The sequence below is a fragment of the Microcaecilia unicolor genome, chromosome 7, assembly GCF_901765095.1.
Source record: "Microcaecilia unicolor chromosome 7, aMicUni1.1, whole genome shotgun sequence".
In the NCBI taxonomy this organism is placed as follows: domain Eukaryota; kingdom Metazoa; phylum Chordata; class Amphibia; order Gymnophiona; family Siphonopidae; genus Microcaecilia; species Microcaecilia unicolor.
Genome location: NC_044037.1, coordinates 170791045 through 170804407, shown reverse-complemented (window position 1 = coordinate 170804407; position 13363 = coordinate 170791045). Strand labels below are relative to the sequence as shown.

Here is a 13363-nt window from a genome sequence, read left to right as displayed (position 1 = left end):
GATGGCCAGTCATGAATGTTTGGTTGAATTCAGTGCTGAAGTTTCTCTTTTCTTATGCAAGAATAACAGTCGACTTTCTGTAGAGTTTGAATGCCAAGGCTTCACTATTCCCATGGCCTACTTGTCCTATAGATTTGGCCACATAAATCATGTAAACTGTCCTTTCAAAGATCAAATGTTTACCATCAATGATGCAGCAGGAAAGCTACAGGGATTTTTGGTAATGCTGTCCATTGGAAGAAGAGAGTGGAAAAAGACATTTACCCCAAATTCCCATATTGATCTCAGCACTATTGATGACAGTGACTGAGCAAAGGATGATTGGGTTGACTTAAGAATGAAGCAGTTGTGAAGTGAGCTTGATACAAAGTCTTGTGAAATGCTGGTGCTCATAGAATATAGCATACCTGCTGCTTGCAAAGAAGGCCATGACCATACGCCTTTCCTTTCATGCAACTTATGAATGTGAGTCTGGACTTTTAATGCTTAACCATGAAAACAAAACAAAAGGACCTTGAATGCATGAGATGATATGCATGTTGTGCTGTCGAAGACTGAACCACCGTTTTGAGTGTTGGTTGAGGGTACACAGCAGCAAGGCTCTCACTAATAGCGATGAAGCTTAAGATTTTCTATTTTATTTGCACACTCCATTGTGTGTAATCACGTCTTTATGAAAAAGGCTGTCCCCTAACGACTGAAATTACTGAATTGTTGCAATGCGTATGGATTGAGATGTTTTCTAATATGTATAATTTGTAAATGGTCATTTTATTCAACATGAAAATTTAATGTAGCATATTATTGTTTTGCTAGTGTATAACTGTTATGTTAGCACTATTAATGCCTAGCAGTGCCATATGTAGTTAACTAGAGAATATTTGGTTAGGAAGAGGGTTTGAGAATTTCATTGACAGTTAAAGGTGTGTGGGAACCAAACAAGGTTAAGAATCTCTGCTGTAGAGCATTAACAGCACCAACTGTGTGTGTGAGTGAGAAGTTTGATAAGCTATAGTTCTGTTTACTAATGTCTTCTACCACTGTCTAGTTTATGACCGAATTGGTTAGTGCAATACCCCAGGAACCAGGTTTGATTCCTACTGCAGCTCCTTGTGCCTCTGGGCAAGTTGTTAACCCTCCATTATCTCAGGTATATAAATATATAAATAAGTACCTATATCTAATATGATTAACTACAAAAGGTAGTATATCAAATCCCATCATCACTGAAAGTGCCAAAGAAAGCATGCCTCCAACAAGAGTGGATACTTGGAGCAATTTTATCTTTATTCAGGGTAGCTGTCCAGTATTGGTTTCTTCCTTTCCCAAGCTCCATGCTAGAGAATTATGTAGAGAGCTAAATGTATTGTCTTGTCTATATGCATCCCTGATTGGTTATAGGTGACACTAAGATTTGTGATTTAATGGGCACCCTTGAGGGATTAGAAACTCTGAGAGCTCAAATCATACATTTTTGACAGAATGCAGTTGATTATACTAATATCCACAAACCCAAGATGATGTTCCTGGTGGGATAGGTAACAAAAGTCTGTGCTTAGGTACTAGAGCAATAGTTACTTTATCACTAGTAAAGAGGTGTGTTAGCCATGTTAGTCCACTCTTAAAGGTAATCAATATAAATCAAACAAAATTAAAACATAGAAAAAATAAGATACTTTTTTTATTGGACATAACTTAATACATTTCTTGATTAGCTTTCGAAGGTTGCCCTTCTTCATCAGATCAGAAATAAGCAAATGTGTTAGCTGACAGTGTATAAAACAGTCCCTCATAAATGGTCTAGCAGGGTGGGTAGGAGATGTGTATGGGGACTTCAAAGCATTCCATAGTCTAGCAGGATGTTTGTGGGGAGGGGAGGGTGATAAGCAGTGAAATACAACTTATGGTTTATAGTGGGCTAGAAAACCCAGATCCTTGTTAAGTCCTGTCCGTTGGGTGTCAAAATAGTCAATCATTCTGATTTCAAAGGTTTTACGTTCCTGTATTGTTTTAAAGTTACCTTTCAGTATTCTCACTGTGAAATCACTGAATGATATATACCACATTGGAAGATGAGCATGTGAAAGATTCCTTTATGTTGAATATCTTTCCTTTGTGCATGACTGTGGGGTCCTGTGAAATGTTTTGGCATAGTTTGCAGCTAGATATATTGTGTATATATCTAGCTGCAAACTATGCCAAAACATTTCACAGGACCCCACAGTCATGCACAAAGGAAAGATATTCAACATAAAGGAATCTTTCACATGCTCATCTTCCAATGTGGTATATATCATTCAGTGATTTCACAGTGAGAATACTGAAAGGTAACTTTAAAACAATACAGGAACGTAAAACCTTTGAAATCAGAATGATTGACTATTTTGACACCCAACGGACAGGACTTAACAAGGATCTGGGTTTTCTAGCCCACTATAAACCATAAGTTGTATTTCACTGCTTATCACCCTCCCCTCCCCACAAACATCCTGCTAGACTATGGAATGCTTTGAAGTCCCCATACACATCTCCTACCCACCCTGCTAGACCATCTATGAGGGACTGTTATATACACTGTCAGCTAACACATTTGCTTATTTCTGATCTGATGAAGAAGGGCAACCTTCGAAAGCTAATCAAGAAATGTATTAAGTTATGTCCAATAAAAAAGGTATCATCATATTTTCTTTTCCATGTTTTAATTTTGTTTGATTTCTATTGATTACCTTTATCACTAGTAGAAAGCATTTTTATGTTGGAGTAAAGAATGTCTAGACAAAAGATAGCAAAATCATACAGGATTTTTGCCCAAAACATAAATTAGTGAGGTCATAAATGTGTTCTTCCTGGAGCAGACAGTGAGATGCTTATCTCTCTGAGATCTCTAAATTATAATTCACCAGATTGTGAAAAACAGTGAAAATGAAGCTTAGGCTATGATGGGAGAAGGATTTAAGGAGATTAGACATAGGCCTTACATGTCTTCATAGAAAGGATAATAGAGACAAAACCAGAATCAAAAAGGAAGAAAAGCATGCAATGCACAGGCTTTCTTATTGTCCAGTTTACTTTCTGCTGTTTCTACCAACCCAGTTGCTCTTTGGCTTCCTTTCACTTATTTTCATGCATGGTAAGAACTGTAGCATATATTAAACTCCAGTTATGCGTTAAATAATGTGATTGGGGGGGGGGGGGGGGGGGCTGGCCATAACCATGAGTGGGCTAGGTGAACTGTAGCCTGTCTTGTCCTCTCCTCCTTTGCAGGCAGGCTCACCCAATCATTGGTAAAAGCACAGGCCCATGAGAGGAGAACTTCATGTAATCAATCTCTCTGCACTGCCTAGGGTCCACCCTCTGTTAGCGCTAGGCCCCCACCAAGCCATCATTCCTAGTTATGCTAACTGGACTGGAGCAGCCTAAAAGCATTAGGCAGAGGACTAGAGTATAACGCATACTTTAATACCTTGACTGAGTTTTTGTTTTCTAGAAGTCATCCACCCTTGGAAATTGTCATTGGGTTGCTTGCTTAAGAATATAAGAGCAAAAGTCCATCAAGCCTCACATCCTCTTTCTGACAGTTGCCAATCCAGGTCACAAGCACAGGCCAGGAGCCTGAAGATTTAAGTATTGCTCATATCCAGGGATAAACCATGGCTTTCATAAGTGTCAGTGGATATACACAGCTGAAAAAATTAAGTTTTTGTTTTTCCCTGATATTTGTGTGTGTTGTTACACTAGCAATTAAAAAAAAACATGCTAGTATATCTGAATATACACTAATTGAATGGGTGTTAATTTGTTGGTTAGTGTGTGTGTTTAAAAAATTTGAGCTCACCCAACATTGATTTAAGTGTATAAACAAAACAGAATATACACCAACACAAGCACATTGTTAATGGATGATTATAGACTTCCCCTTTGTTACGTTTTCCTCCTTGTACCTGCTTTCACCATGTCATTTGGCAACAATTTTTATAGTTCAGTTATGTACTAAGCAAAAAATATTTTGATCAATTTGTTAGCTACAGGTCATGCATATTTTCAAAGCACTTAGCCTTCCAAAATATGCCATGGTCACCTATGCTTACGACTGATTGAAAAAGTAAATGGCAAAGAAAGGTCAGGATCAAGTATTCTTGTTTAATCATGAATTGATAATGAGGTGACTTTTGAGCAGACTGGATGGGACCATTCAGGACTTTATCTGCCATTTTCTACTATGTTACTAAATAACCACCTTCTATTCTCCTGTTCCACCCTACTCATGATTTTATAGACATCCTTAGTCATCTATTCAACAGTATAGCCCTTCCTGGTAGGAGAGCTGTTCCATTGCTTTTACCATTTTGTGTTGCTCTTATCTGACTTTTTTGTTGTTAATTATAATAGTTCTGCTGTATCCTTTGACAATTGTTGTCAAACCTGATTCTGAAGGCACCACAACCATTCAGGTTTTCAGGATATCCATAAGAGATTTGCATGCAATGGAGGCAGCACATGCAAATCTCTCATGAATATTCATTGTGGATACCCTGGAAACCTGACCTGCTGGAATGCCTCTAGGACCAGGTTTGGGAACCACTGCTTTCTGCGATTTGGCAAACATTACTGCACACAATATTTAAGGAGCCATCACACTACAGCACCGTACTAAGGCACAATGATAGAAACATTAGGAAAGGAATTAAAAATACAGACTATTTCCTTGAGCCTTACTACTGTGTAAATTGCTTGACATATTGTAATAAGATATTATTTTTCACAATGTGGGACAGTGTGGGTCTTGTGTAGTACATGAGCGCTGCTGTTTAGGGTAAGATTTTTAACCTTAGCTTCTTATGCTGCTTAGCTACAAATGACCAGTGTCTTTTTTTTTTTTTAATTTAATTTTGCAAAGTGAACAAAAGAACAATAAGCGCTTGTACAGAAAAGTGGCATAATACACATATTTAAACAAATAAATTATATAGTAAAGAAAATCTAGGTATTATCCACTCATGTGTACAATTATGGCACCTAGACATCAGAACATTATCAAAGTAAGCAGATAGATCATTTAAACCAAAACAGTACTTAATGCAAATATTCTCTAGAGCAGTGGTTCTCAACCCAGTCCTCAGGGACCACCTGGCCAGTCAGCTTTTCAAGATATCCACAATCTCTCATGCATATTCATTGTGGTATCCTGAAAACTTGACTGGTTATGGGGATTGGGTTGAAAACCACTGCTCTGGATGTTGAATGGAAGGGGGAAGACTAATAGGCACAGTAGGTGCATAAGACACAGGTAGATTTACATTTAAGGAAAGCTGTTAACTGTGGAGACTGGGGAAAAAAACATGTAGAAAAAGCTATGGTGACTGATTGCTCTGGCATTGAAATCTGATAGAGATTGGCTGCTTTATTTTTCTTTAAATATAAAGATTGGATGTTACTAGAGCTATCCAGAAGCGCAGAAAGTAATTTCTTCTGTTATATGGCCTATCACTAGAGTCTGCCATTGCTGTGTTAACTACACAGGTATGAACTTTCATTTAGGGATTATATTACCCCTAAGTGAATTGTTGGGGCTTAGATTTTGACCTTTGCTGGCGGACCTGTGGAAAAGATGTACCTTTACATCTTTGGTGGGAATGTCCTATTCAAACTTTTTGGAAGCATATTCAGTTACTGTACCATTTAATTTGAGCCTTATGTTACTGGGTGTTAATACTCAAACTACATTTCCTTTTATATATAGATTTATGAAAAATTGTCTTGTTAGCTGCTAAGTTCTCTTATAGCCAGGGTATGAAGACATTCATCTATCACAGAATGGCTCAATAAGGTTTGGATGATTTACAAGATGGAAAAATTCATATCCAAACTGAAAAATAAGGTAAATTTGAGGACTGGAATACCTTTCCACTTTGAACACATATGTAACTCTTGTTTTGAATTTGATTTGTGCCTGTTTTTCCTTTTAAACAGGATCTCATTTTCTGTTCTATTTACTGTTGATGTTATGTTTGACTGGGAAAGTTGTATCTGTTAAAAACAGAATAGACAAAATTTGGAAGTAAAAAAAAAAAAAAAGTAATGCTTCTCAACCCTCTCTTGGAGGTGCACCTTGCCAGTGGTTTTCAGGATTCCTACAGGGAACATGCTGTGTGCAGATTTATCTTATACATATTCATTGTGGAATTCTGAAAACATGAATCGAAGGTGTGCCTCTAAGCGAGGATTGAGAAGTATTGCCCAGTTATCCTGTTTTTGAAAATAAAGCCTGGATGTGTCAGCTCCCTCTTGCATGACCTAGAAGACCCACATTTTTAAAAGGGTGTGTGGAATTTACTCTCTTTTCTTTATTATCTACAAACCATGTCAGAAACCTTTTCCCTCAGCCTTTCAAAAAAGGAAATTTCTTACATGCTATAGGAAGGGTACGGGAAATAATGCCTTTTTTTAAAATGGTTACTCTAATGGCTGAAGGATACTGAAACGGGAAAGGAGGCCACAGTGAGATGTCCTTAACACAGCTACAGGATTGTGCCCTTAAAAGGGAGCGAATGAAACCAAGTGAAATCTTTTATGTATACAGAGGCTGGCTTAACCATTAGATAGAGATTCTCAACCCAGTCCTCAGCACACATCCAGCTAGACAGGGTTTTTGGGATACCCACAATGAATATGCGTGAGATCTCCATTTATGCAAATTTATCTCATCTATATTCATTTTAGGTATCATGAAAACCCATCTGGCTGGGTGTGTCCCGAGCACTGTGTTGAGAACCCCTGCAATAGACCAGCCTCACCTTCAGTATGTGTTTCTGGAGCGCACAAAGAGCAACTGCAGTCACAAAGAAACAGCACCTACATTTTTAGAGTGAGGGTGGGTAATTTTTAAAAAGCCCATTTAACGGTATTTGAGCCCCTCTGTGTATTGCTTGTTGAGTTTAATTATGAAAATCTCAGGGGGACCTAGAGGCATGGAAGATTAATTGGGGGGGGGGGGGGGTAAGGCTGAAATGTCTCTTAGTCAATCTAAATAGCCTTACCCTGGCTCTGTACATGTACTTTAGTAAAGGCAGTGCTGAGATTTAAAAAAAAAAAATAAATAAACATTTTATTCTAGTTTCTCTCTCAAGCTCCAGAATCCCTGCTGCTCTGTAGTCTAAGCAGGACATGGAAAAGCATTATGTTCTTTAGGAAACTATAGGCCCTGTTTAGTAAGGTGCGCTATTGTTTTTAGCATGTGCTAAAACGCTAATGTGCCTCTAGCACAGATTAATAAACAGGGCCCTATATTATTAATAGCATGGCAAAAATTTATACATTTGATTTAATCTTCCAAAACAATTAAAATCTATTTTCTAGTGGGAATGTCAAATGGAAATACATGCTTGTAGAAAGAAGTCTGCTTACTACATTATCATCCTACTCTAGGCTGGCTTTAGCAGCAAGGTTATTAGGTGGGTGGTTCACAGATGTCGTCCCTAACTCTAGGTATCATGGAACTCTAGCCATACTTCTGAAGAATCATTAACAGCATTAAACCTACAGCAAAACTCTTTCATGTCTTCTCAAAATGGATTAGGTTTCATCCATTACCAGCAAATGTTTGAAGAGATTTTGTATTTTCATTGACTTGCTGTAAAGAGCACAAATGTTTGTTTATATATATTATATAAATGATAAAGATTACCTTTTTTAATGTTGTTTCCCTTGTTCAAGAATGTGTCTCAGCAAGATGATACCAGTGAGTGGTGTGTTTTGGGGGATATCTTTGGAACTGCCCTTATTAACACTCAGTACAAACTTCTAAACTAATTAATTCCCCTCCCTCAATATACTTAAATATATTCATAGACCACCCCTCATATTTTTGCTGGGGGTGGGGAAGCCAGTAGGGCTCAGAGCAAGTATTTCTTTATGATCCTGGAGGAAGTTTACTTTGTTCTCCAGGAAGACATCTCATCAAAACACAAGAGAAACTTGTGTCAAGAGCAGAGTATCTGAATAAGCAAATAAAAATGGGGAGGATGGTGTCCTTATGTGTTTTGTAGAAAAAAAAGCAACAAAATCAGGGTTGGGGGGAAATAAGCTTATAGCAACAACCATTTTTGTTATACTCATCATATTAATTAGGGGGGTGTGGCGGGGGGGGGGGGGGGGTGGACCAAAACCTGGTGTCAGTTGGAAGGTGTTTTAATTATTTTTTATTGTGTGCCATGAAGCTTCCTTGAAATAAGTGAGATAAGGGATTTTTTTTCACTTGTACTTGGAACTGATTGTTGCTGTGTACTACAAACTCTTGTTACAAGTAATAAAAACAACCTTGAAAGCACAGAACTATGGTGTATGCTTGGGTTTTTCTGCACTAGATGGGGATGCCCTGCTGCGATGTTTTCTTATAATTTTTTCCTCTGTAGCTCTAGGACTAATCTTATGTAAAATAACTGGGCCCTCAGTGCCCATGCTCTGTTCTTAAAATGTTGGGGCCTGTCTGGACAGTAGTAGGAATGTCACACAATGCCGGAAATCTGTGTGGGAGGTAGCAGTAAGATGGCAGAAGAACTAGCACACATAGGAGAGAGAGTAGAGCTGGGAAGGTAGGGGGGAAAGAGTGGGCAGGAGCCAGCTCACTCCTAGGGCCCTATTTACAAAGGCACGCTAAAGGTTTAGTGTATGCTAACCGTGTTCACTCCTGATTTTCCCACATTAATCTTGATCTAGATGCCATAAGAAATTGATAATGTGGGAAAAACAATGTTAAAATCACATTGATAAAGGCTGGCTCAATGGACCTGCACAAAACTGCTTTTGCCGTAACACACACTAATAAATGTACCATAACCATAAATCTAGCATGTCATTTATTGTTCTAGATTCTTGGTGGTATAATATAAGTAGACCTACGCCAGAATCTTGGATTCCCTCAAACCCCATCAAAGCTGGGAGGCAGGATCAATGCTGTCACCTTCCAAAAGGGTGGCACTGACCTCTAGTGGTGCGTCAGATAAGGGTCAATCTGCCAAATAATACACTGCTTTGAAAATAAAGGAAGTGCTCCCTTATGAGGAAGATTGACCCTCCGTGCTGTATCTCAATGAACTGCTGGGGGGGGGGGGGGGGGTCAGGGGCCACCATTCATGAAGATTGGAGGCAGGAGCAAGTGGGCTTTGCTCCCTCCTCCTAACTTTAGCAGTAGGTGGTCTGGTTCATCACTTGATGCTCTGATTGAGGGCTGCCCTGTTTTGGGCACCCTTGATTAGAGTAGCTCACCAAGAGTGTCTCCAGTGATGGACCAGACTCCATTTACACTTCCCCTTGCAGGGGTGGGGGATGGGAAGTGGAGCACACTGCACCATTATGGAAATTTTGCAGGGTAAGAGAGCTGGCCTTGAGGTGTCCAGCCAGCATTTATTTTTCTTTTGTAATGTCACTCTTGCTGTTAGTACATTAGCTGGGATTGGATCTTGCTCTGACAGAAAAGGAAACAGGTAGTGCGTGCGTGAAGCAGCAAACAGCTGCATATTATTATGACATAAGTACATAAGTAATGCCATACTGGGAAAAGACCACGGGTCCATCGAGCCCAGCATCCTGTCCATGACAGCGGCCAATCCAGGCCAAGGGCACCTGGCAAGCTTCCCAAACGTACAAACATTCTATACATGTTATTCCTGGAATTTTGGATTTTTCCAAGTCCGTTTAGTAGCGGTTTATGGACTTGTCCTTTAGGAATCCGTCCAACCCCTTTTTAAACTCTGCTAAGCTAACCGCCTTCACCACTTTCTCCGGCAACGAATTCCAGAGTTTAATTACACGTTGGGTGAAGAAACATTTTCTCCGATTTGTTTTAAATTTACTACACTGTAGTTTCATCGCATGCCCCCTAGTCCTAGTATTTTTGGAAAGCGTGAACAGACGCTTCACATCCACCTGTTCCACTCCACTCATTATTTTATATACCTCTATCATGTCTCCCCTCAGCCGTCTCTTCTCCAAGCTGTATAGCCCTAGCCTCCTTAGTCTTTCTTCATAGGGAAGTCGTCCCATCCCCGCTATCATTTTAGTCGCCCTTCGCTGCACCTTTTCCAGTTCTACTATATCTTTCTTGAGATGCGGCGACCAGAATTGAACACAATACTCAAGGTGCGGTCGCACCATGGAGCGATACAACGGCATTATAACATCCTCACACCTGTTTTCCATACCTTTCCTAATAATACCCAACATTCTATTCGCTTTCTTAGCCGCAGCAGCACACTGAGCAGAAGGTTTCAGTGTGTTATCGACGACGACACCCAGATCCCTTTCTTGGTCCGTAACTCCTAACGTGGAACCTTGCATGACGTAGCTATAATTCGGGTTCTTTTTTCCCACATGCATCACCTTGCACTTGCTCACATTAAACATCATCTGCCATTTAGCCGCCCAGTCTCCCAGTCTCGTAAGGTCCTCTTGTAATTTTTCACAATCCTGTCGCGATTTAATGACTTAATGACTTTGATTTTCTTTTTTTTCTGTTAGTACATTTTTTAATGCCACATTACTTTGCACACTATTAGCGTACTACATTGGGAGTAAAAAAAACAAAACATTTTTGGCAAGTTAGAGTGCTGTGTGTTGAACTTAGCAGGGCATTCTAATGTATTATTTGCTGCATAGAGGCCCGTGTGCATTTTTGACATGGAAGAGAGCAGGGAGGAAGTAATTTGTACAGCAGTATGGTTTGGAAGAAATATTGTCTATGCTGGTCTGTGACCAGATGCATAGCGAGGCACTTTAAAAGGAGCAATTCCCTAAATCTCTATGTTTAACTTAAATTACTATACTGCAGAAGCTTGAACTTCTCCCACAGAACTGTATTGGGCCATTTTTGGGAGGAAGCATATTTCTCTAGAACTCCCTGTCAAATCTGGCTCATTTTTCAACATGATTATGCTTTTTCAATTATTTCTCCCCTGCCAACTGTAGTCCTGTTCCATTAAATTTCTGTCTCCAGACAAGACATTCTTGATCCCTAGTGTTTAATTTCTTTGCAACATTGCTTGGGTTGGAAAGGATAAAAATTAACAAGTGGTTTATAATTGAATTAAATAATCAGTGGTTTGATCAGTCAGTTTCTGGCCATGGACCTGATAACCAGTTAATGTGCATTGCCTGACTCAGGGCTTATGTGACTCATGTGGTGCAGTGTTCTCAGTTGAATAGCCAGATGTAATGAGAAGTATATACACTGCACTATGTGAGTGTATTTAAATTTGACACCTTTCATTTGCATTTTTATAATTTGTCACTGAATTTTGTTTTCAATTGTTTTTACTTTTTTTTTCTTGTATATATTTTTATTTTATTACTACTACTATAAATCATTTCTATAGCCTTTTCCTTGGCTTGCCTATTTTATTAAGATGATGTAAATTTACATTTTAGGGTATGGGTCACAGAATGATGTGGTATTTACATCAACTTGTATTTTTGCAGTTGATTGAAACATTGAATCTTGTCATTTACTGACATGATTGTGAATTACATTACAAGTGCTCTTATATTCCACAAATACTGTAAAGATCTATGCTGATTCCAGACAGAGAGCCAGGTAAGTCCCTGAGAAGAACATAATATTAGTAATAATAATGCAGATAAAGTTCAACACCTCTCCAATACGTTTTTTTTTTAAGAGAAAGGATTTCACTGCTTTTGAAAAACCAAATAATGATGTCCACTTAAATAGAAGGTAGCATATAGCACTTTTGGCACAAGTTTATTTGTATTAGTCAAAAATATTTTGGCATTATTATATACTTATGTATCTTTTACATGTTATTTTAATGATATTCTTTGTAAATTTACCATGTTCTGTTTAATCTGTTTATTCTGTCCATATTGTTTTTGTTTAGAGTGCATAAGCCTCCGACACAGACAACACAAAGATTTAGGACAGTATATAATATAATTTGGGAGCAGTTAATGGCTGGAACTTGAACCTGGTGGTGTTCCTGTGCGAGTACCTCAATGTGAAACAAAGAATCTGTAAGGCAAGAATATGAAAATACGTTCTGAAAGAAACCAAATGGAGACCATTAAACTTGACTACATCTTTATTGAAGTTGTGCATATTCCTTTATATTATGATCCTATACTGAACAATTTATTAATGCAATATTCCATCCTCTCCCATGCTTATAAAAGATTTATACATATATATATAATATTTATATATGACAAAACCCTGCCAACTAGAAGACAAGAGCTTTGACTTTAGTTAATTATTAAAGGCGAGGAGAGAAGGAAAAGGCAGTCCCATTTAATGATAATGTGCAATTTTTCTTTAAAGCAATAAACAGTATATAGCACTGAACACATTTTATACAAAAAAAAATAGTGCTGAAACATATGCCTGCCTTTGAAAAACTCACACTGATGCCATGAAACCTTTCTTGTAGTCTTCCAATTAATGCATACGACATAACAGTTCAATAATTTCTAATAACTCTGCATGCCAGGCTGGCATTGGGGGAGGGGGGATGAGAAAAGAGTGCAACCAGGGCAACTGCCTTTGGCCCCAAGCCTACCCAAAGCCAAAAGTGGCACAGCCTGCCCGTGATTTCTGCCTTAAGAAAAACCAAGGCAGCAGAACAAAATGGTGGCTTGAACCCCACTCCCTTTTTTTTCAATGCATAAAAGCCAATTGTATAAACCTGTCTCCTAAGTACGTCCCTTAGGAAAACACATAATTACCATCTGTATTCAATTTGTCAAACCTCCAAAAACTGTTTTAGCCATATTTTCATGAATAGTGGCAGTAATGTACCTGGGCACAAAAGCTTGGGTTTACGTACATATATATTTCTGATACACACATAACACTACCAAACCTGTTACCTTCCTGACATATTGCCCCTCAATTATTAGCAAATGTTCTCTTTTTACCAAACTTAATTACTATCCACATAATTCAGAAAAGAAACTGTTCAGCAACTCCTGTCCCTTGGAAAGACTCTCTTATAATGACAAAACACGAAGAGCACTAAAATCACACATTTGCCTAGCTAACCTCCTTGAAACCTAAAAGGAAAATGGTTCATGAGATCTTTGAAAATTACATTCCCCCCCTCCAACAGAAATGATCATTGCTCTCATTCATTTTACCCCATTTTTAAAATTCTAAACAAGCATATGTTTTAAAAAGGCAACCATTTTCACACACTCTTACTGCTAACTCATTATTTGCATGGATAAACTCTCTCATCTGGTAGGTGTTGTTAAAGAAAAATCTCTTATGCCCATTACACAGTGGAGCCTCCAAACAGGGCCAGCTTTAGGGGTGGGCAAACAGGGCAATTGCACTGGGCCCTCATGTTACAGGGAGCCC

The 13363-nt window shown here is 38.6% G+C and overlaps 1 protein-coding gene across 1 annotated transcript in view; it reads left to right on the top strand.

Annotated features, from left to right (window-relative positions):
- The window catches only part of ABI2 (abl interactor 2), a 304672-nt gene extending 292656 nt beyond the window's left edge, over positions 1-12016 (top strand). Inside the window, exon 11 of the transcript XR_003942794.1 lies at positions 11889-12016. The gene's annotated coding sequence lies outside the window, so the exon portion shown is untranslated. The remainder of the gene's footprint in view (positions 1-11888) is intronic.
- Positions 12017-13363: the final 1347 nt, after the last annotated feature.